At 47.3% G+C, this 22,562-nt stretch overlaps 1 protein-coding gene across 1 annotated transcript in view; it reads left to right on the top strand.

Moving 5' to 3' along the window:
- The window catches only part of LOC126418881 (cytochrome P450 6j1-like), a 141,706-nt gene that overhangs the window by 103,235 nt on the left and 15,909 nt on the right, over positions 1–22,562 (top strand). The window lies entirely within an intron of this gene.

The following is a 22,562-nucleotide window of genomic DNA, read 5'->3' as shown; positions in this document are numbered from 1 at the left end:
GGTCCACAACTCTTTTGTGGACACGTGCGTAGCGAGCACGGGACCCCGAGCTAATGTGGCCCTCCTTCCTTTCCGGGCTGCATACCTTCCCTTCCCTTTCCGCATCCCTCCCCGTCCCCCATCTTCGCCCCCCCCCCCCTCACCTCTGACTATTTCCTTCCCTTTCTCCCCCTCTGGGAGTATGGTTTGTGCCTACGTCCGGAGACGGACGCTCGAAACTTTTCCAACTTACTTGCTTTCTTCACTTACAAGTCCTCGTCCTTCCTCTGTCCTTCTCTTTTCCTTCCCTCTTCTCCTTGCCCTTTTCTCCGCTGCGGCGTTTGAGACCCCCTCTTCTTTCCTTTCCCTTTCTCTTTTTTCCTCCCTGTGCGTGTCTGAAGGCCGACCCACGCACTTCCATGCGTAGCCGGTGACGGGGTAACGCGTAATTCCCCGCCCCGGGTAGACAGGTAGGACACGTACGTACCCCCTGGTAACGGCCAGGCCCAGGGAGGGGTGATTACCCGAGCTGATACCTTCCGAAAGTGCCGATTGGTCCCTCCGTCCGTTTGTCGGGAGGTGTGACCTGAGGTGTGAACAATCACCTAAGGCGGGTGTGCCCTCGGTGAGGGCCCCCACAAGGGAGGAGCGCGCCATCGGAGACGCCGGTAATCATGGGGGATTCTTCCGCAATGGTTTCCTCACCTTCCACTATGTCTGCTCACAAACGTAAGTTCACTGAGTCTCAGCCACAGACGGTTCTTCCATCGTTACCACAGTTCCTTGTTGTTTCTCGGTCTGACGAAGGTCACGACTTTTCCACGGTCAACCCTTTCATTATTCAGAAAGGTGTCGACGCAATTGCGGGTCCCGTAAAGTCTTGTTCCAGATTACGGAATGGTACCCTGTTGTTAGAAACACACAGTGCCCTCCAGGCTCAAAAATTGCTACGTACTTCTCTGCTCCACACCTTCCCTGTCCGGGTGGAACCGCACCGTACCTTAAATTCCTCGCGTGGAGTCGTTTATACACGCTCCCTCGATGGATTGTCTGACGAAGAAATTCAGCACTACCTGTCTCACCAGGGCGTCACCGCTGTTCATCGGGTTATGAAAAGGGTTGACTCGAACATCATTCCGACCCGCACTGTCTTCTTGACATTTGACAAAGTTCAACTCCCATCAAAAATCAAAGCAGGCTATGAGATCATTTCCGTTCGCCCTTATGTCCCAAACCCTACGCGTTGCTATCGATGTCAGCGGTTCAATCACACCAGCCAGTCCTGTTCCAATCCGGCCAAATGTGTTACGTGTGGCAAGGATGCCCATGAGGGTGCTTGTCCACCTCCATCCCCTCACTGCATCAACTGTTTGGGTGACCACGCTGCTTCCTCTCGAGATTGCCCCGTTTTCAAGGACGAAAAGCTGATCCAGGAAATAAGAGTGAAGGAAAAGGTGTCGACCTTTGCTGCTCGAAAGTTACTCGCCAGTCGCCAGCCCACCGTGCCTCAGAAAGGAAAATACAGCGCTGTCCTTGCTTCTCCTCGGTCAACAAAGGAGGCGGCCACGCAGACTTGCGACCTCACATTTAGTACCACGGTCGTCAGATCGGCCAGCGCAAAGATCGCCCGTTCAACCTCACCTCTTTCACCTGCCCACTCTATGGCTCACCCTTCGTCGGGTTCTGCTAAATCTCGAGCCCAAAAGTCAGACGCCAAGTCTTCAAAAAAAGAGCATTCTCGTGAAGAGTTTTTACGTACAACTACTTCACAACCATCGGTTCCTCCTTCATCTAAACATACCTCCAAGAAGGCTACGAAGAAACACAGTTCCTCTCCTTCTCCGCCAAGGCGTGTCCCATCTACAGCACCTCCTGGCGGAAATCGCCCTCGGCCGTCTTCTGTGTCGCCGAGGCGCACTGTTGGTGGCCGGTCAACTGGCCGATCGTTGGTGGCAGGAGCTGCTCCTGACCAACCTATGGATCAGGATCTTCTGCCTTCGACTGAATGCCATTCCATGCTGTCGGTCGCAAGCTCTGAGCAGTCGTTGAGTTGACAGCACCCTTGGTCACGTTCCTCCCTTTTCTGTTCACCCAATGTCCATTATCCACTGGAATATCCGCGGCATTCGCGCCAATCGGGAGGAATTGTCGATCCTCTTACGATCCTACTCGCCAGTCATCTTCTGTCTTCAGGAAACAAAGCTGCGTCCCCATGACCGCTTTGTTCTCCCTCATTTTCAGTCCGTCCGATATGACCTCCCCTCTGTTGAAGGCACTCCAGCCCATGGAGGACTCATGATTCTGCTCCATGATACTCTCCATTCTCACCCAATCCCCTTAAACACTTCCTTCCAAGCTGTCGCCGTCCGTCTTTCCCTTTCTGGGTACACGTTCTCTCTTTGTACGGTATACATTCCATCGTCTACACCAATGGCACGAGCTGATCTCCTTCATCTTCTTGATCAGCTTCCACCCCCCTATTTGTTGGTTGGGGACTTCAATGCCCACCACCCACTTTGGGGATCTCCACATCCTTGTCCACGTGGCTCACTATTGCTAGACGTCTTCCACCAAGCGGATCTAGTCTGCCTCAACACTGGGGTCCCCACATTTTTATCTGCCTCCACGGCAAATTTATCCCATTTGGACCTTGCGGTTGGTACTGTTCCGCTAGCTCGGCGCTTCGAATGGTTCGCCATTGATGATACACACTCGAGTGACCACTTTCCATGTGTTCTTCGACTGCAGCCTCAACTGCCATATATGCGCTCGCGACGCTGGAAGTTTGCCCAAGCCGATTGGACACTTTTTTCGTCTCTAGCGACATTCGATGACCGTCGCTTTCCCAGCGTCGACGATGAGGTCACACATTTTACCGACGTTATTCTCACAGCTGCGGAACGTTCAATACCACGCACCTCCGAATTGCCCCGGCGCCCTCCAGTTCCTTGGTGGAACGAGGCATGCCGTGACGCAATACGTGAGCGGCGACGTGCTCTTCGCATTTTCCGTCACCATCCAACTTTGGCCAACTGTATCCGATATAAGCAGCTCCGTGCGCGATGCCGTCGCGTCATCCGCGATAGCAAGAAGGCAAGCTGGAAATTCTTTATTAGCTCATTTAACACCTTCACTCCCTCCTCGGAAGTTTGGAGTCGGCTTCGACGGTTCTCAGGCGCGCCTAGTTTCTCCCCGGTCTCTGGGCTCACCGTCGCGCATGATACCTTAGTGGATCCCGTCGCAATTTCTAACTCATTGGGTCAGCACTTTGCTGAGATTTCGAGCTCTTCAAATTACCCGCCAGCGTTTCTCCCGAAGAAACGTGCAGCGGAAGTGCGACATCTTGCTTTCTCCTCTCAAAATCGCGAAAGCTACAATACTGTTTTCTCCATGCGCGAACTCCAACATGCACTCTCTTCTTCTCGCTCCTCCGCCCCAGGACCAGATGGTATCCATGTCCAAATGTTGCTGCATTTATCAACCCATAGCCTGCGTTACCTCCTTCGCCTTTATAATCGAATTTGGACCGACAGTACCTTTCCCAGGCGATGGCGGGAAGCTATTGTCGTTCCCGTTCCGAAACCTGGAAAGGACAAACATCTCCCCTCTAGCTATCGCCCCAATTCTCTCACGAGTAGTGTCTGTAAGGTTTTGGAGCGTATGGTGAATTACCGTTTAGCTTGGTGGCTGGAGTCCCGCAGTCTTTTAACACCAGCCCAATGCGGATTCCGAAAGCATCGTTCTGCTGTTGACCATCTTGTTGCTCTCTCCACTTATATCATGAACAATTTTCTCCGGAAACGCCAAACGGTAGCAATATTTTTTGATCTGGAGAGAGCGTACGATACCTGTTGGAGGACAGGCATCCTCCGCACACTGTTCTCTTGGGGCTTTAGAGGCCGGCTGCCCCTTTTTCTTCGCGAATTTATGGCAGAGCGCACATTTAGGGTGCGGGTGAACACTACTCTCTCCCGTACTTTCTCCCAAGAAAACGGGGTACCCCAGGGCTCCGTGCTGAGTGTTGTACTGTTTGCCATCGCCATTAATCCAATTATGGATTGTCTCCTTCCTGATGTCTCGGGCTCCCTCTTTGTGGACGATTTTGCGATCTACTACAGCTCTCAACGGACCAGCCTTCTTGAAAGACGTCTTCAAGGATGTCTCGATCGCCTCCACTCGTGGAGCATCGAAACCGGCTTCCGTTTCTCACCCAGTAAGACCGTTTGTGTTAATTTTTGGCGACGTAAGGAGTTTCTTCCGCCCTCCTTACATCTAGGTCCTGTCACCCTTCCGTTTTCCGACGTCGCTAAATTCTTGGGTCTTATGTTTGACAGAAAACTGTGCTGGTCCTCTCACGTTTCCTATCTTTCGGCTCGCTGTCTGCGTTCCCTTAACACCCTCCGTGTCCTGAATGGTACCTCTTGGGGAGCGGACCGAGTGGTCCTTCTCCGCCTCTATCGCGCCTTAGTGCGCTCGAAATTGGATTATGGAAGCATAGTCTACTCCTCTGCTCGGCCGTCTATTCTTCGGCGTCTCGACTCTATCCACCACCGTGGATTACGTTTAGTGTCTGGAGCTTTTTACACCAGCCCTGTGGAAAGCCTTTATGCTGAGACTGCTGAACCTCCGCTGTCCAATCGGCGGGCAGTCCTTCTGAGTCGTTATGCTAGCCATCTGTCTTCCATGCCTGCTAATCCAGCCCATAACCTTTTTTTCGACGCCTCCTTTGATGTCTGGTATGCAGGCCGCTCCTCCTCCCTACTACCCCCGGGAGTCCGCTTCCGTCGACTGCTCCATTCTCTTTCCTTCCGCTTTCCTAAAACCTTCTTGACAACTTGGGGTACAGCACCGCCTTGGCTCCGTCCCCGGATCGACTTGCTCAGAGACCTATGTCAATTTCCCAAGGATGGTACCCCTACACTTGTTTACCGTCGGGCATTTGCTGCTCTATGTGCACAAATGACGGACGCCACATTTATTTACACCGATGGCTCGAAAACATCGTTAGGTGTAGGGAGTGCCTATATTGTTGGCGACACCCCAAATCACTTTCGGCTTCCCGACCAGTGTTCGGTTTATACTGCGGAGCTTTACGCTGTTCTCCAGGCTGTCCACTACATCCGCCGCCATCAGCGGATACAGTACGTAATCTGCTCAGATTCTCTCAGCTCTCTCCTAAGCCTCCAAGCTCTTTACCCTGTGCACCCTCTGGTCCACCGGATTCAGGACTGTCTGCGCTTGCTCCACCTGGGGGGCGTCTCAGTGGCGTTCCTCTGGCTCCCGGGACATGCTGGTATCTGTGGAAATGAGGCGGCCGATATAGCGGCCAAGGCTGCAGTCTCTCTTCCTCGGCCAGCTCTTCAGTCTCTTCCGTCTACCGATCTACGGAGCGGTTTATGTCGCCGCGTTACTCATTTATGGCATGCGCATTGGTCAACACTTCCCCACAATAAATTGCGGGAAGTGAAAGCCCTTCCTTGCGCTTGGACCTCTTCCTCCCGAACGCGTCGTCGGGAGGAGGTAATTTTAGCTCGACTCCGGATAGGGCACTGTCTTTTTAGTCATCGACATCTTTTAAGCGGTGATCCTCCCCCACTCTGTCCCCACTGCTCTCAGCTGTGGACGGTCAGACACCTTTTAATTGAATGCCCCTATTTTAATCCGTTACGCTCCCGTCTACAGCTCTCGCCTGATCTATCGTCGATTTTAGCAGATGACACGCGCTCAGCTGACCGCGTTCTACAGTTTATTAGTGACAGTGAAATGACGTCAGTCATTTGAAGCTTTTTTTGGGGACAACCAACCCCTTTCTATAGTGGACTTTTAAGCATTCCTTCTGCCTTTAGTTTTTCAAATTTTCTGACTTTGTTTCCATTGCTGCTGATTTTAAATTTCGTTTTTTTTTCCCTGTTTTCTACGTCACGGGCTGGGCGCTAATGACCATAGAAGTTTTGCGCCCTAAAACCACAAACAAAAAAAAAAAAAAAAAAAAAAAAAATTTATTCCACTTGAGCTTCCGAAATCTTTTGCTCACTCAACAAACATGACATATTTATAGCAGAATGACAGCAAACTGTGAGCGCCTTTATGAAATTACATCAGTGTGATCATATACTGGCTCAGCCATTCGTGACAGCAGCTGTTGTGTTTGATATCATTACTTTTGAAATAAATCTATAAATTGACAAAAGAACATGGTACGTGTAAGGTTGGTTGGTTTGTGGGATTAAAGGGACCAGACTGCTACGGTCATCGGTCCCTTTTTACAAGTACTAAAAACACCCACAGAGAATAAAAACGATTAACAGAATAGAGCACAGACAACACAGAACAAGAGAAATTTAGACAAAGACCAGACAAAACGAACTAAAATGACACAGAGTGTGACGGTGGTTGGCCGACCATAGAAATAAAAAAGGAAAAGCCAACCACTTAAAACACATTAAAAAATCAGTTTAAAACCGTATGCCAAAGGCCAGAATCAACACAAAACAATAAGATAAAACAGAAACACTTAGATTAAATGATAAAAACCCCCTGCCCGAATAAAACGTAAAACTAAGTCAGCCGTAGCAGAGTCATCTGTTAAAAGGGCAGGGAGCGTGTCAGGCAGTGCAAACGACTGCCTGAGCACAGCTAAAAGTGGACACTCCAATAAAATATGGACCACAGATAAAACGGAGCCGCAGCGACATAGAGGTGCGTCCTTACGGCGCCATAAGTGGCCGTGCGTAAGCCGAGTGTGCCCAATGCGCAGCTGGCAGAGGACAACAGACTCCTTGCGGGAGACCCGCATGGACGACCGCCACACAGTCGTCGTCGCCTTGATTGGACGGAGTTTGTTGGGCGTGGGCAGATTGTGCCATTCAGTGTCCCAAACCGAAAGAACGTCGCGGCGTAAGACTGCCCGCAAATCAGTCTCCGGGAGGCCAATCGCCAGAGATGATTTACTAGTGGCCTCTTTCGCCAGGCGGTCAACATTCTCATTTCCAGGTATCCCAACATGGCCTGGGGTCCACACGAAGACCACAGAGCGGCCGCAACGCACAAGAGTATGCAGGGACTCATGGATAGCCATCACCAGACGAGAACGAGGGAAACACTGGTCGAGAGCATGTAAACCACTCAGGGAATCGCTACAGATAACGAAGGACTCACCTGAGCAGGAGCGGACATACTCTAGGGCTCGAAAGATAGCGACCAGCTCAGCAGCCAGCCGGCAAGGAACGTTGTTCGGAATGGTCCGCTAGAGTTAGCGCATAACCAACTCGACCAGCAACCATCGAGCCGTCAGTGTAAACAATGCCAGAGCCCTGATACGTGGCCAGGATGGAATAAAAGCGGCAGCGGAAGGCCTCTGGAGGGACTGAGTCCTTTGGGCCCTGTGCCAAGTCGAGCCGAAGGCAAGGGCGAGGCACACACCACGGGGGTGTAAGCAGAGGTGCCCGGAAAGGAGGTGGAACAGGGAAAAACCCAAGCCCGGAGAGAAGCTCCTTGACGCGTACGGCGATTGGACAACCCGACTGGGGCCGACGGTCTGGCAGATGGACGACTGACTGCGGGAACAGGACACAGTAATTTGGACGCCCGGGCAAGCTAAAAACATGGGCAGCATAAGCAGCCAGTAATTGTTGGCATCGTAACCGCAGTGGAGGGACACCTGCCTCCACTAGTATGCTGTCCACAGGGCTGGTGCGGAAAGCACCAGTGGCAAGGCGTATCCCGCTATGGAGGATTGGGTCCAGTACCCGCAACGCAGATGGGGATGCGGAGCCATAAGCCAGGCTCCCATAATCCAGACGAGACTGGATTAATGCCTGGTAGAGCCATAACAGGGTAGATCAGTCGGCACCTCAACGGGTGTGGCTCAAGCATCGCAGAGCATTGAGATGCCGCCAACACGCCTGTTTGAGCTGCCGGATATGAGGCAGCCAAGTCAACCGGGCATCGAAAACCACCCCCAAAAACCTGTGTGATACCACCACTGAAAGAAGTTCGCCATCAAGAGAAAGCTGCGGCTCCGGGTGGACAGTACGTCGCCAGCAGAAATGCATAACGCGGGTCTTGGCTGCCGAAAACTGGAACCCATGAGCTACAGCCCAAGACTGCGCCTTGCGGATAGCGCCCTGTAGCTGACGTTCAACAGCTGCAATGCCAGTAGAGCTGTAGTAAAGGCAGAAGTCGTCAGCATACAGGGAAGCGGAGACAGAATTTCCCATGGCTGCAGCGAGCCCGTTAATGGCTATTAAAAACAGGCACACACTTAAAACAGAACCCTGTGGCACGCTGTTCTCCTGGACGTGGGAGGAACTATATGAGGCTGCAACTTGCACGCGGAAGGTACGATACGACAGGAAATTGTGGATAAAGATCGGCAGAGGGCCCCGAAGACCCCATCCATGAAGCGTAGAAAGGATGTGATGAAGCCATGTCGTATCGTACGCGTTCCGCATGTCGAAAAAGACAGCGACTAGGTGCTGACGGCGGGCAAAGGCAGTACAGATGGCTGACTCCAGGCTCACCAGATTGTCGGCGGCGGAGCGGCCTTTACGGAACCCACCCTGAGTCAGAGCCAGAAGGCCCTGAGACTCCAGTACCCAATTCAAGCGCCGGCTCATCATCCGTTCGAGAAGCTTGCAAAGAACGTTGGTGAGGCTAATGGGGCGGTAGCTGTCCACCTCCAAGGGGCTCTTGCCCGGTTTCAAAACGGGGATGACAATGCTTTCCCGCCATTGCGACGGAAACTCACCCTCGACCCAGATACGGTTGTAAAGGTCGAGGAGGCGTCACTTTCAGTCCACTGAAAGGTGTTTCAGCATCTGACAGTGGATGCAATCTGGCCCGGGAGTGGTATCAGGGCAAGCGGCAAGGGCACTGTGAAATTCCCACTCACTGAATGGAGCATTGTAGGATTCAGAAGTGTGGGTGCGAAAAGAAAGGCTCCGACGTTCCATCCGCTCTTTGATGGAGCGGAAGGCCTGGGGGTAATTCGCAGAAGTGGAACTCAGAGCAAAATGCTCTGCTAAGCGGGTTGCTATGACGTTGGAGTCAGTACAAACTGCTCCATTCAGTGAGAGCGCAGGGACGCTGACAGGGGTCCGATAGCCGTAGACACGTCGAATCTTGGCCCAGACCTGTGATGGTGTGACATGGAGGCCAATGGTGGACACATACCGCTCCCAGCACTCCTTCTTGCCTTGGCGGATAAGGAGGCGGGCCCGCGCATGCAGCAGTTTGAAGGCGATAAGGTGATCTATGGAGGGATGTCACTTGTGACGCTGGAGCGCCCGCCGGCGATCTTTAATCGCTTCAGCGATCTCAGGCGATGACCAAGGCACAGCCCTCCGTCGAGGGGACCCAGAAGAACGGGGAATGGCAGATTCGGCAGCAGTAACGATGCCGGTGGTGACCGACTGAACCACCGCATCAATGTCCATCACTAGAGAGAGGCTCAATAGCGGCAGTGGAGGAAAACAAGTCCCAGTCAGCCTTATTCATAGCCCATTTGCTGGGGCACCCAGAAGAGTGATGTGGTGGCAGTGACAGAAAGATCGGAAAGTGGTCACTGCCACACAAGTCGTCATGCACACTCCATTGGACAGACGGTAAGAGGCGAGGGCTACAGATCGAAAGGTCGATGGCGGAGTATGTGCCATGCGCCACGCTGAAGTGTGTGAAGGAACCATCATTTAGAAGTGAAAGATCGAGCTGTGCCAATAAATGCTCAATGGTGGCGCCTCGACCTGTTGCCACTGACCCACCCCACGGAGGGTTATGGGCGTTGAAGTCACCCAGTAACAAGAAAGGTGACGGCAATTGGGCTAGCAGTGCAGCCATCTCATGCCATGTGACATCACCATCCGGTGGAAGGTAAAGACTGCAGACGGTAATAGCCTGTGGCGTCCACACCCTAACAGCGACAGCCTCTAAAGCTGTTTGTAGAGGGACAGACTCGCTGTGAAGAGAGTTAAGGACATAGATGCAGACGCCATGAGACACCCTTTCATATGTTGCCCGGTTCTTATAATAACCCCGATAGCCACGGAGGGCGGGGGTTCACATTGCTGGAAACCAAGTTTCCTGAAGAGCAATGCAGAAGAAAGGATGAAGGCTGATAAGTTGGCGGAGCTCAGCTAGAAGAAACCGCTGCAGTTCCGCTGGAGAATGGTATTGTCCATGGCTGAGAAAGGCGTGACTGGACTGGGAAGGCAGATTACGCCGCTGGGTTACCTGCTGCCTCCGATTGAGCACCTGTGCTAGTGCTATCCATGGCGTCTGAGGGACCGGCGAGATCGAGGTCCTCAGCAGACGCCAGAATCTCCACCTCTTCCTCAGACGCAGAGCTGGAAGGTTGCGGTGGGGTGGCTGCCACCGCGAGTTCCTTGGGCTGAGAGCTCTTCTTCTTGGATTTCTCACGCTGCTCCTTGGGTTTAACTGGCCGGGAGGGCTTCACCTATTCAATCTCCGGGACTGAGGAGGATCGTGAAGCTCTTCGACCAGCCGATTGCAGGCACTTACACCACTGTTGGTCATCAGCCTTCCCACTGGTGGAAACCTGGGAAGGGAGGGACCCAAGGGACCCCTTGCGAGCGTGAGAAGCCGAAGAAGTTGGACACTTCTCCGGCTTAGAAGCAGGGACGGATGTCCCTAATGGGGGGGGGATGGTGTTGCTCGTGAGGTAGGTGGTGCAGGAGCAACCCGGTGGGTAGAGCCCCCCACTGGCAAGGGGCAGGAGGAGTTGTACCACTCAGCGATCCGGCCGGAAGTCGCGAAACTGATAGGGCAAGCACAGGTGTTGTAGCAGCGGCGTAGGAAGATGTCATTCTCACGGGATGTAATCGGTCATATTTCCTTTTGGCCTCAGTATAAGTCAGTCGGTCCAGGGTCTTATATTCCATGATTTTGCGTTCTTTCTGGAAGATTCTGCAGTCTGGCGAGCAAGGTGAATGGTGATCCTCGCAGTTGACACAGATGGGAGGCGGGGCACATGGATTATTGGGATGAGATGGGCGTCCGCAATCTCGACATGTGAGGCTGGAAGTGCAGCAGGAAGACATATGGCTGAACTACCAGCACTTGAAGCACCGCATCGGGGGAGGAATATAGGGCCTGACGTCACATCTGTAGACCATCACCTTGACATTTTCCGGTAACGTATCACCCTCGAAGGCCAAGATGAAGGCACCGGTAGCTATCTGATTTTCCTTCGGACCCCGATGAACACGCCGGACGAAATGTACACCTCTGCGCTCTAAGTTGGCACGCAGCTCATCATCAGACTGCAAAAGAAGGTCCTTATGGTAAATAACTCCCTGGACCATATTTAAACTCTTATGCGGTGTGATCGTAACAGCAACATCCCCCAACTTGTCACAAGCAAGTAACCGTCGTGACTCGGCAGAGGATGCCGTTTGTGTCAGGACCGATCCAGAGCGCATTTTGGACAAGCCCTCCACCTCCCCAAACGTGTCCTCTAAATGGTCGACGACGAACTGAGGCTTTGTGGAGAGAAAAGACTCCCCATCAGCTCTCGTACAAACTAAGAATCGGGGCGAATAACTGCTACTGCCATCCTGAGATTTACGCTCCTCCCACGGTGAGGCCAGGGAGGGGAACGTTTTCAGATCATACTTCTGAGCGTTAAATTGAGCCCGAGAACGCTTAGAGACTGCTGGCGGCTGGCCACCAGCAAGAGACGATGTACCACGCTTCATTGCGGGTCATCCGCCCTGATGCCACCTACTCCGACCAAGGGCCCTCCCCACGGGCACCACCCAGCCACAGCAAAGGCCACCTGGCAGGATGGCTGTTGCCGGGAGTCCCGATACCCCAGGAGGATAGGCATCTACTCCTTGGCATACGTGGGGAGTTAACGGCGCAGGCATCAGTAGAGTGATCCCTGTGTTGTCAGGGGGCTACAACCAACAGGGTACATGGCAGCCCCACCGCAACAGACTGGCTACCGTGCTGGATGTTAGGTAACATCTGGTCCATGGTCGCCGCCAGTGCAAAAAGAGGCACTGCACTGTGAAAGGTGTACTCTGCACGCAGGAATGTAGTCGTGCCCAAGAGATGGAGAGCGGGCAGGACTGCAATTCAACAGCGAATAAGCTGGCGAAAGGTCTGATCGCAAGATGGACACAATGCACCAAGTAAGGCGCCCTTCCCCAGTCGGCTCGCTCTTCAGAAAATTTTGAGAGATGGAGGTCAAACCCAACAGGGGACCATCACAGAAGGCCGAAAAGTTTGAGACTCCTTTTAGTTGCCTCTTACAACAGGCAGGAATACCGCGGGCCTATTCTTACCCCCAAACCCGCAGGGAGGTGGTACATGTAAGGAAGAGACAGTGAGAGGGCCGTACATTGTTCTCATATTAAATGAGTCCATAATTCAAATGACAGATGGGTTGCACGTTGAGAAAATCACAGCCCGAGCTATACGCGGGTGTGGTCTTTTGAACTCAGAATTGTGGCCTGAGCTATTTTCGGGCTTTGTCTTCAAAGTGTTGGGGGTGCTTTTGTATTTCTGTGCCCTCTCTGTGCATCCTAGCATAGTAATGATCAAATATTGATAATCATAGTGTCCTGTAGATTAAAACTGAAGAAACTGCAAAAAGGTGGGAATTTAAGGAGATGGGACCTGGATAAACTAAAAGAACCAGAGGTTGTACAGAGATTCAGGGAGAGCATAAGGGAGCAATTGACAGGAATGGGGGAAATAAATACAGTAGAAGAAGAATGGGTAGCTTTGAGGGATGAAGTAGTGAAGGCAGCAGAGGATCAAGTAGGTAAAAAGACGAGGGCTAATAGAAATCCTTGGGTAACAGAAGAAATATTGAATTTAATTGATGAAAGGGGAAAATATAAAAATGCAGTAAGTGAAACAGGCAAAAAGGAATACAAACGTCTCAAAAATGAGATCGACAGGAAGTGCAAAATGGCTAAGCAGGGATGGCTAGAGGACAAATGTAAGGATGTAGAGGCCTATCTCACTAGGGGTTAGATAGATACCGCCTACAGGAAAATTAAAGAGACCTGTGGAGATAAGAGAACGACTTGTTTGAATATCAAGAGCTCAGATGGAAACCCAGTGCTAAGCAAAGAAGGGAAAGCAGAAAGGTGGAAGGAGTATATAGAGGGTCTATACAAGGGCAATGTACTTGAGGACAATATTATGGAAATGGAAGAGGATGTAGATGAAGATGAAATGGGAGATACGATACTGCGTGAAGAGTTTGACAGAGCACTGAAAGACCTGAGTCGAAACAAGGCCCCCGGAGTAGACAATATTCCATTGGAACTACTGACGGCCGTGGGAGAGCCAGTCCTGACAAAACTCTACCATCTGGTGAGCAAGATGTATGAAACAGGCGAAATACCCTCAGACTTCAAGAAGAATGTAATAATTCCAATCCCAAAGAAAGCAGGTGTTGACAGATGTGAAAATTACCGAACTATCAGTTTAATAAGTCACAGCTGCAAAATACTAACACGAATTCTTTACAGACGAATGGAAAAACTAGTAGAAGCCAACCTCGGGGAAGATCAGTTTGGATTCCGTAGAAACACTGGAACACGTGAGGCAATACTGACCTTACGACTTATCTTAGAAGAAAGATTAAGGAAAGGCAAACCTACGTTTCTAGCATTTGTAGACTTAGAGAAAGCTTTTGACAATGTTGACTGGAATACTCTCTTTCAAATTCTAAAGGTGGCAGGGGTAAAATACAGGGAGCGAAAGGCTATTTACAATTTGTACAGAAACCAGATGGCAGTTATAAGAGTCGAGGGACATGAAAGGGAAGCAGTGGTTGGGAAGGGAGTAAGACAGGGTTGTAGCCTCTCCCCGATGTTGTTCAATCTGTATATTGAGCAAGCAGTAAAGGAAACAAAAGAAAAATTCGGAGTAGGTATTAAAATTCATGGAGAAGAAATAAAAACTTTGAGGTTCGCCGATGACATTGTAATTCTGTCAGAGACAGCAAAGGACTTGGAAGAGCAGTTGAATGGAATGGACAGTGTCTTGAAAGGAGGATATAAGATGAACATCAACAAAAGCAAAACAAAGATAATGGAATGTAGTCTAATTAAGTCGGGTGATGCTGAGGGAATTAGATTAGGAAATGAGGCACTTAAAGTAGTAAAGGAGTTTTGCTATTTGGGGAGCAAAATAACTGATGATGGTCGAAGTAGAGAGGATATAAAATGTAGACTGGCAATGGCAAGGAAAGCGTTTCTGAAGAAGAGAAATTTGTTAACATCCAGTATTGATTTAAGTGTCAGGAAGTCATTTCTGAAAGTATTCGTATGGAGTGTAGCCATGTATGGAAGTGAAACATGGACGATAAATAGTTTAGACAAGAAGAGAATAGAAGCTTTCGAAATGTGGTGCTACAGAAGAATGCTGAAGATTAGATGGGTAGATCATGTAACTAATGAGGAAGTATTGAATAGGATTGGGGAGAAGAGAAGTTTGTGGCACAACTTGACCAGAAGAAGGGATCGGTTGGTAGGGCATGTTCTGAGGCATCAAGGGATCACCAATTTAGTATTGGAGGGCAGCGTGGAGGGTAAAAATCGTAGAGGGAGACCACGAGATGAATACACTAAGCAGATTCAGAAGGATGTAGGTTGCAGTAGGTACTGGGAGATGAAAAAGCTTGCACAGGATAGAGTAGCATGGAGAGCTGCATCAAACCAGTCTCGGGACTGAGGACCACAACAACAACAACAGTGTCATAGAAATTAATTTGGTGGTCCTCAAGCATGATCTGCTGGTGATGTTTCACTGATGACAGTTGTTCTTGTTGTGTGCCTTAGTGCTAAATAAGGCAAACAGAACCAACTCTTCCTCACTATAGCCTCCATAACACCAGTCGGCATAACTGCGATCTCAGCCAGCAGTCTGGTGATCCACCTATTGCATGGTATAAACAATCTTGCTTACTGAGCTTGTTTAAGTTTGAAACTCCTATCTGAGTCTTTATAGCCTCTGATGATGACTACAGCATTAGAAGATGAAACATCAGCCACAGAAATATGTTTTGGACCATGCCCATAAAACAAAAGCCACCAAGGACACTAGACCAGCCATTAAAAGCCTGCATTGTAGTTTATATCATGTAGCAGTGTCGTGTTCCAGGTTTCATGTTCATGTTGCATGGGAAGAAATAGTCAATAACCCTCCACATGGACTCAAATTTCTCTACATTTAGCATTGTGATCACGGTAGTTCGGCAATCAGGTTGAGAGGAACATGCAATGCTAACTGACCTCGTCATCCTGTATAAGGCCTTGTGTGGATGTTGTGCAGAGAGGCATGAGGTTAGCACACAACTCTCCTGGCTGTTGTTGGCTTCCCAAACCTTGCAGCCACTACTTCTCATCCAAGTAGCTCCTCAGCTGGCATCACAAGAATGAGCGGATCCCATTCTAGTCCTCCCACCAAGGGAAAATCCCTTGCAGTTCCAGGAACTGACCTTGGGTCGTACACATGGCACTCAGCCACACTGGCCACTCAGTTATGGAAGAGGATCGTTATCATGGAGACAGTTATTTCTTGGTAAAGAGGTATATTGTTTGATTCATTTTGATACATGTTCACTATGAAGTTTTTGAGGAAAGATCTCTGAGAAGGCATAGTATTTCTTTTAGCATTTCCATCTGCAGTTTGTTAAGCACTCCCATGATATCCTAGTGCTGACTAAACAGAAACGTGGGGGTGAATCGAGCATATCTTCATGGAATTTCTTCCATTAATTCAAACTTGGTAAGGGTCCCAGACTGATGAACAACACTTGGGAACTGATCGCGAGAGGGTATTGTAACCGACCTATTTTGTACTGGAATTACACTTCCTCAGGATTTCTCCAAGTGAATCTGAGGCTGAAATCTGCATTTCCCACTGCTAGGTTTATGTTGTCATTTCACCTTAAAGCTGACTCCTGCACGTGGTGCCCCTGCATAGGTACTGGACTAGATTCTCCAGTACTGAACTGAACGTCAGCATTCCAAAAGCATTGCAATATAGGTTTCACTATGAATGGAAACCAAAGGTCTTTATCAAGACCTCACCTTGTGATTGTATCAATCAACATAGAAGGATTGTCTGTTGCCAAAGAAGAACTCCTGCAACATATTGCCAAGGAACCTAGGTGTGATATTTTATGTATACAAGAAACCCATCGAGATGACACCATGAGAAGACCAAAAATCCTTGGGATGAAACTGGCAGTTGAGCGACCCCATAGACAATATGGCAGTGCTATCTTTGTGAGGAACGATATAGCTGTTCTCTCTACCTCACTTACAGAATTTAACAATATTGAAATACTGTCTGTAGAACTGAATGGTTGTATTGTGTCGTCAATTTACAAACCCCCAGGAGCAGATTTCCAATTTTCACCTACAGACAACTACACCAATCAACAAGCTCACTTTATTGTTGGAGATTTCAATAGTCATAGCAGTGTTTGGGGTTATGCTGAGGACGACAGTAATGGTGAAGCAGTTTTGACTTGGGCTGATACCAACCATTTTAATCTTGTCCATGATAATAAACTCCCACCATCTTTTAACAGTGGGCGTTGGAAACGTGGGTATAACCCCGACTTAATTTTTGTTAGCGAGAACATAGCTCACCAATGCAGAAAAACTGTTCTAAATCCGATACCAAATACTCAACACCGCCCCATAGGCTGCCAAGTGTTTGCAGCCATTACTCCTAGAATCACATCATTCCGAAGGCGATACAATTTCAAGAAAGCAGACTGGCAGAAGTTTGCTGATCTCCTTGACTCAGAAGTTTCACGCATAGAACCCTCAGTTTCCAACTATGATGAGTTTGTAGAAGCCGTGAAGAGATGCACAAGACTCTCAACTCCCAGAGGCTGCCGAGTTAACTACATACCTGGCTTGACAGAAGAATCCGTGAAGCATCTACATAACTATATCCAACTTTTCAATGATAATCCTTACAGCATTGAAACCTTAACTGCTGGCCAAAATTTATCCTCAGCCTTAGCCAAATCCAAAAAAGAACGATGGATAGAGCTACTCGAGAACCTTGATATGTCTAAAAGCAGTCAGAAAGCCTGGCAGTTGCTGCGACGCCTGAACAACGACCCTGTCCACAATCATGGCCATGCAAACATTGCACCAGATCAAATTGCTCATCATCTAGTTCAGAATGGAAGGGTCAATTGTTCTAAAGATAGAACAAAACTCAAAAGAGAACCTGAACGTGAAAACAACCATATATCAAATGACTTCATCTTACAAGAACTCAGAACCGCAATTCAGAAATGCAAAAATGGTAAAGCGCCTGGTCTAGACGACCTAATGATTGAGCAAATTAAACATTTTGGTCCCATCACGGAAAGATGGCTTCTGCAATTCTATAATGGTTGTCTGAAGCGGAAACAGATCCCTGCCATCTGGAGGAAAACTAAAGTTATTCCCTTACTAAAACCTGGAAAGGGTACAGCTGATCCCAAGAACTACCGACCGATTTCGCTCCTTTGCCATTTGTATAAAATCTATGAAAGAATGTTGCTAAATAGACTCACTCCCATTGTTGAAAAACAACTCATACCTCAACAAGCAGGTTTCCGACCTGGAAAGAATTGTACAGCACAAGTCCTTAATCTGACTGAACATATTGAAGAGGGATATGAGAAAGGATACATTTCCGGGGCTGTCTTCGTGGATCTCACAGCAGCATATGACACCATTCAACATCGACAATTATTGCACAAAGTCTACTACATCACTAGAGACATTAATTTCACCAGAACTGTGCAGACACTTTTGGAAAACCGGCGATTCTATGTGGAGTTCCAAGGAAGAAAGAGTAGATGGAGAAGTCAAAGGAATGGCTTGCCTCAGGGTAGTGTCCTTTCCCCCATATTGTTCAACATATTTACAAATGACCAGCCTCAACCTTCTCTTACAAAGAGTTTCATCTATGCAGATGATCTTGCCTTAGTCACACAAGCCAGAGATTTTGACACAGTAGAAAACCAGCTTACTGTTGCTCTCAAGGACCTATCTGAGTACTACAGAGTCAATAATTTAAGACCGAACCCTGCTAAAACTCAAGTTTGTGCTTTCCACCTACGCAATCGAGAGGCCTATAGAAAACTTACAGTGTTTTGGGAAGATCAAGAGCTTGAACATTGTTTCTACCCCAAATATCTGGGTGTCACCTTAGATCGAACGTTGACCTACAGAAAACACTGCACTAACACCAAGCAGAAAGTTGCTGCTCGTAACAACATCCTGCGGAAGCTCACTGGCAGCGTTTGGGGTGCAGATCCCAAACTACTAAGAACATCAGCCTTGGCCTTGTGTTATTCCGCAGCTGAATACGCATGTCCTGTATGGTACAAGTCATCTCATGCAAAGCAGGTTGATGTGGCCCTGAACGAAACCTGCAGGACAGTAACGGGATGCCTCAAAGCTACACCTATTGATAAACTCCATAAACTAGCAGGTATTGCTCCTCCAGACATAAGGCGTGAAGTCGCAGCCAAACTTGAGAGACATAAAGCAGATCATAACACCGATCACCTGCTACATGGATACCAGCTACCAATTAGTAGACTCAAATCTAGGAGGAGCTTCATGAGAACTACTACACCCCTCACCGGTCGGACTGGAGCAGCCAGACTATCTCAGTGGACAGCAAAATCTGACAGTAACGATTGGATGACTCCTTCTGAGACCCTTCCTCCTGGTGGAAATCAAGTCTGGACAGTGTGGAAGTCTCTAAATCGGCTCAGGAGTGGCGTCGGACGAACTAAGGACAATCTGTTTAAATGGGGCTTCATGAAGGAATCTTCCACCTTGTGTGACTGCGGAGAAGAACAGACAACCAAACATTTAATTAACTGTCCTAGATGTCCTGTATCATGTTCCACACAAGAGCTTGTTGATGTTTCAGACAATGCTGCTGCCGTTGCACAATTTTGGGCTAATACCGTTTAGTTTGTTCTTTTATGATTTGACCTGATTTGTTATATTGTATATATTGTAAATTGTTGTAATGTTTTTGACTCGAAATAAATAAACCTTAAATTGCTTCAAACAGGAGTGCCTAGACACTTAAAATAGTGACTGGTTCCAGCAACTGATTGCTTATCATGTAGCCACAAGAAATGAAACCTTTTCATCTATTTACAAGCATTACATCAGATTCATTTATGTTCAGAGTTAGTTGCTAATCTTTGCTCCTGGTGGTGATCGTCAGCAGATCTCTGTGTATTTCATAAAAGGTTTCAAATGATGTCACCACACTCTTAACATATACAGTCACAACAGCCACTGCTGTGAAAGTTGTTACCATCTTGATGGATGAAACACCATTAGCACTCCTAATGGTGAGAGAGCAACCTGCAAGATTAATTTTGCTGCTGTCTGTTCTTATTATGACATGCACATTGTTTGAAACTTAACAGTTTTCTGTGATGTCTAATGATGCACATTTTCTTACATGTCACTCAACTTTCCATCATACAACTCTTGCCATTTGTGGCCGAGATGTAGCAGCAATTGTGGAATGGGTTTCTTCTGTGTGGGGAAAAAGTTTTCTAGCTTTTGAAATTTCACATTTGTGTGGTTTTCCCTTCAGCTACAGTTGTTGTGGCTTGTTTGGCACATTAAATAATGTGAGTAACACATTCCATAGAAGTTTCCTATGTTCTAAATTCACTGATTTGACTGGAAGTGTAGTGAACAAAACTTCATTAGTTGAGTAAATGTATGATGTCTTTCAGCAAAAGGTCAGATCTTCAGGTGTTTACAAGCCATTTTCTGTTCTTAAAGGGAAATGACAATATTGAGTAAATATCAATAGATTATAAGAGAATTGTGTCCCAGGGTCGTTAGGAAATAGACAAATATTGTGTCTTCTTTTTTATGTTTCTGCATTTTTTGTGATGGACGATACACCCATTTGTAAAAACCATTCTATGAACCTATATAAACAATTATGGTTCACTTTCGCTGAACTGAACAGTATAACTTGCTGGATGCTTAGCGTGCTGCCATCACAGTGGCTAACAAAAATAAATTGCAGTGTCGCAACTGTTATGTTAGACTTATAGAGTATAAATATGTACGGAGTAGCATTGAGATGTGCAGAATGAGAATTCTGTCTCACTGTCAGAAGTACTGTGAAACATTGTATAAGCGTTTTACAGATCTCTTAGCAATTTGATACCAGAAACTGAAGTTGACTTAAAGATGTAAAGAGCAATGGCATTGTGGTTTCTCACAACAGCATCATAGCTGAGAGTCCACTTTATTACAATTTTTTGATAACAGGATAAGAATTGACAGCCAACAATTTTTTTTATATTTTCTATTGCACTGATTCACATTGTTGAATTTGTTCTTCTTAATTATGTTACAATGATGCGGTATGGGAAACTGTCTTGTGCAGGAATACATACGTTCAAAGTTTTGAAACCCTGCATAAATTGGAGGATATCAACCAGACTGTCATGAACAAATTCTGTCTGCATATTAACATAGCACCATTATGTGTACACTAACTGGTAGTTTACTCAAACACACTTGCAAATTTATCTAGTATTTGTCTCATAAACACATGGCCATAAAATTGCAGAATTATCCCTACAAGACTTCCTAATATTGTGTCTCAGTATTTTTCAACATATAAAGTGCCTCATCTCAATATGACATTTACAGTTATTAATTTGTTATAAATACCTAAGGAAAGTAATTAGTCCTACATTCACATACTTCTCTTTATATCTGTAATGACGACAGTACTGCATCATAGCTATTACTAAAACTCAAATGTGCAGAAACATATATAAAACAAGGTGAATATGTGTAATATTCAAGTTTTGCTATTACTGCAAATTTCAGACAACAAGTGTTGTACTAAAATCACATGACCAGACCAGTTTGACATTGAGAATATGCACAGTGGCCTATGCTCACTCCATAGATATAAGTAGACTTTGATGTCACCTATGTGTACACAATAGCCTCATCTGTGGACAGTCTCGAAGGCTACAGATGCTACCTGCCAAATATCTTTTCCTCAGTTGTGCAAATGGTTAGCATGTCAGTGCAACTGCACAATGTAGGAGGGAACAATGCCATCTGCATTCTATATATAAGGAAAAATCGTACAGCGGGTTGTTTATTCAGCAATCACATCTGGATGTTGTTTGTTTATGTCTTGCATTACACCTCATTTCAGGAGCAGTAACATCTACAAGCACTTATCAGATTTCAACAGCAGTGAGTTGTGGTTTATCGAGACTGTGGTTCATTTGTCTGTGATATTGCTGATCACATTGGTCAGGATGTGAATAGCGACTCTATGGGTTTGGGAGGACCATACTCAATGACAATAAGAGCTCAGTGGCACTGCACAACTAATGCCCAAAAGTTGCTTTTTGCTCAGCTGTGCAGTATCAAATGGCCAAGTCACTTAACTTGAATAAGCTTAAAATGTCTCTGAGCACTATGGGACTTAACTTCTGAGGTCATCAGTCGCTTGAATAAGGAATTGGGCCTGTTTGCATCAAGGTAAGTATCAACATGCCAACCATTATTGAGGCTTCCCTTGATGTAGCAGCAGATAGAGGTGTGCTAAAAGACAATATTGAACACAGAAGTGGTGCAATGTTGTATTTTCAGAAAATTCCCAGTTCTGCATTCAGCATCATGATGGCTGTATCCATGTATTGAGGCTCACAGGAAAATGAGTATAACCAAATTGGACACATCATCATACAGGCCCTGGCTGAATTATATTGGGTGCCACTGGGTACTGAACAAAATTACCTCTGACTCACATAGCCAGTAATTTGGAAAGCAGGTGTCACATTTCTGACATATTAAGGCCTGTGTCTGTGCCCTGTCTTCAAGGTCTCCATCTTATTAACCTTCAATGTCATGTCAACTTCCAACAAGATAACTTAAGGCTGCATGCACCCTGTGCTGTCCACATCTGCCTTGGTACAGAGGGCATTGAACCACAGCACATTATCCAAATCTCTCAGCTGCTGTAAACATCTGGTCATAACTGATGAGTCACCAACAGACCAGCACAGCACCTCTTACCAGTAGCTATGGTTGGTGAACTATGGCATAGAGTTGAATCAGCATGGAATGACAATGTGCTTGATGTAGGCTTATCAGGCTTTCAGTTACTTGAATGGCCACCTACCGACTTTTTGGGCTCATGACTAGCTGATGAATACAAAGTGTATTTTGTCAGGTGCCACAAACATGGATACCAGAAAGATAGTTTATCACTGCTACTTTGAGTCAGTTATTCGTTATGGCATAATCTTCTGGGGAACTTCAGCAAATGTCACTAGGCTCCTAGTATTACAAAAGAAAGTAATTAGAAACATGTATGTTGCAAAAAAAACGGGAATCCTGTCGACCACTGTTAAAAAATTTAAAAGTACTATCTATCCCCTCACTTTATATATATGAGATGGTGGTGTTCCTATATAGAAATCAACATACACTAGACAATTTCTGTTTTGACCACAACTACAGCACTCGCCACAGAGATAACTTCAAACTTCCAAC

The sequence above is a fragment of the Schistocerca serialis genome, chromosome 9, assembly GCF_023864345.2.
Source record: "Schistocerca serialis cubense isolate TAMUIC-IGC-003099 chromosome 9, iqSchSeri2.2, whole genome shotgun sequence".
Taxonomy (NCBI): Eukaryota; Metazoa; Arthropoda; class Insecta; order Orthoptera; family Acrididae; genus Schistocerca; species Schistocerca serialis.
The sequence above is the reverse complement of the archived record's forward strand: the minus strand, read 5'-3'. Positions and strand labels throughout refer to the sequence as shown.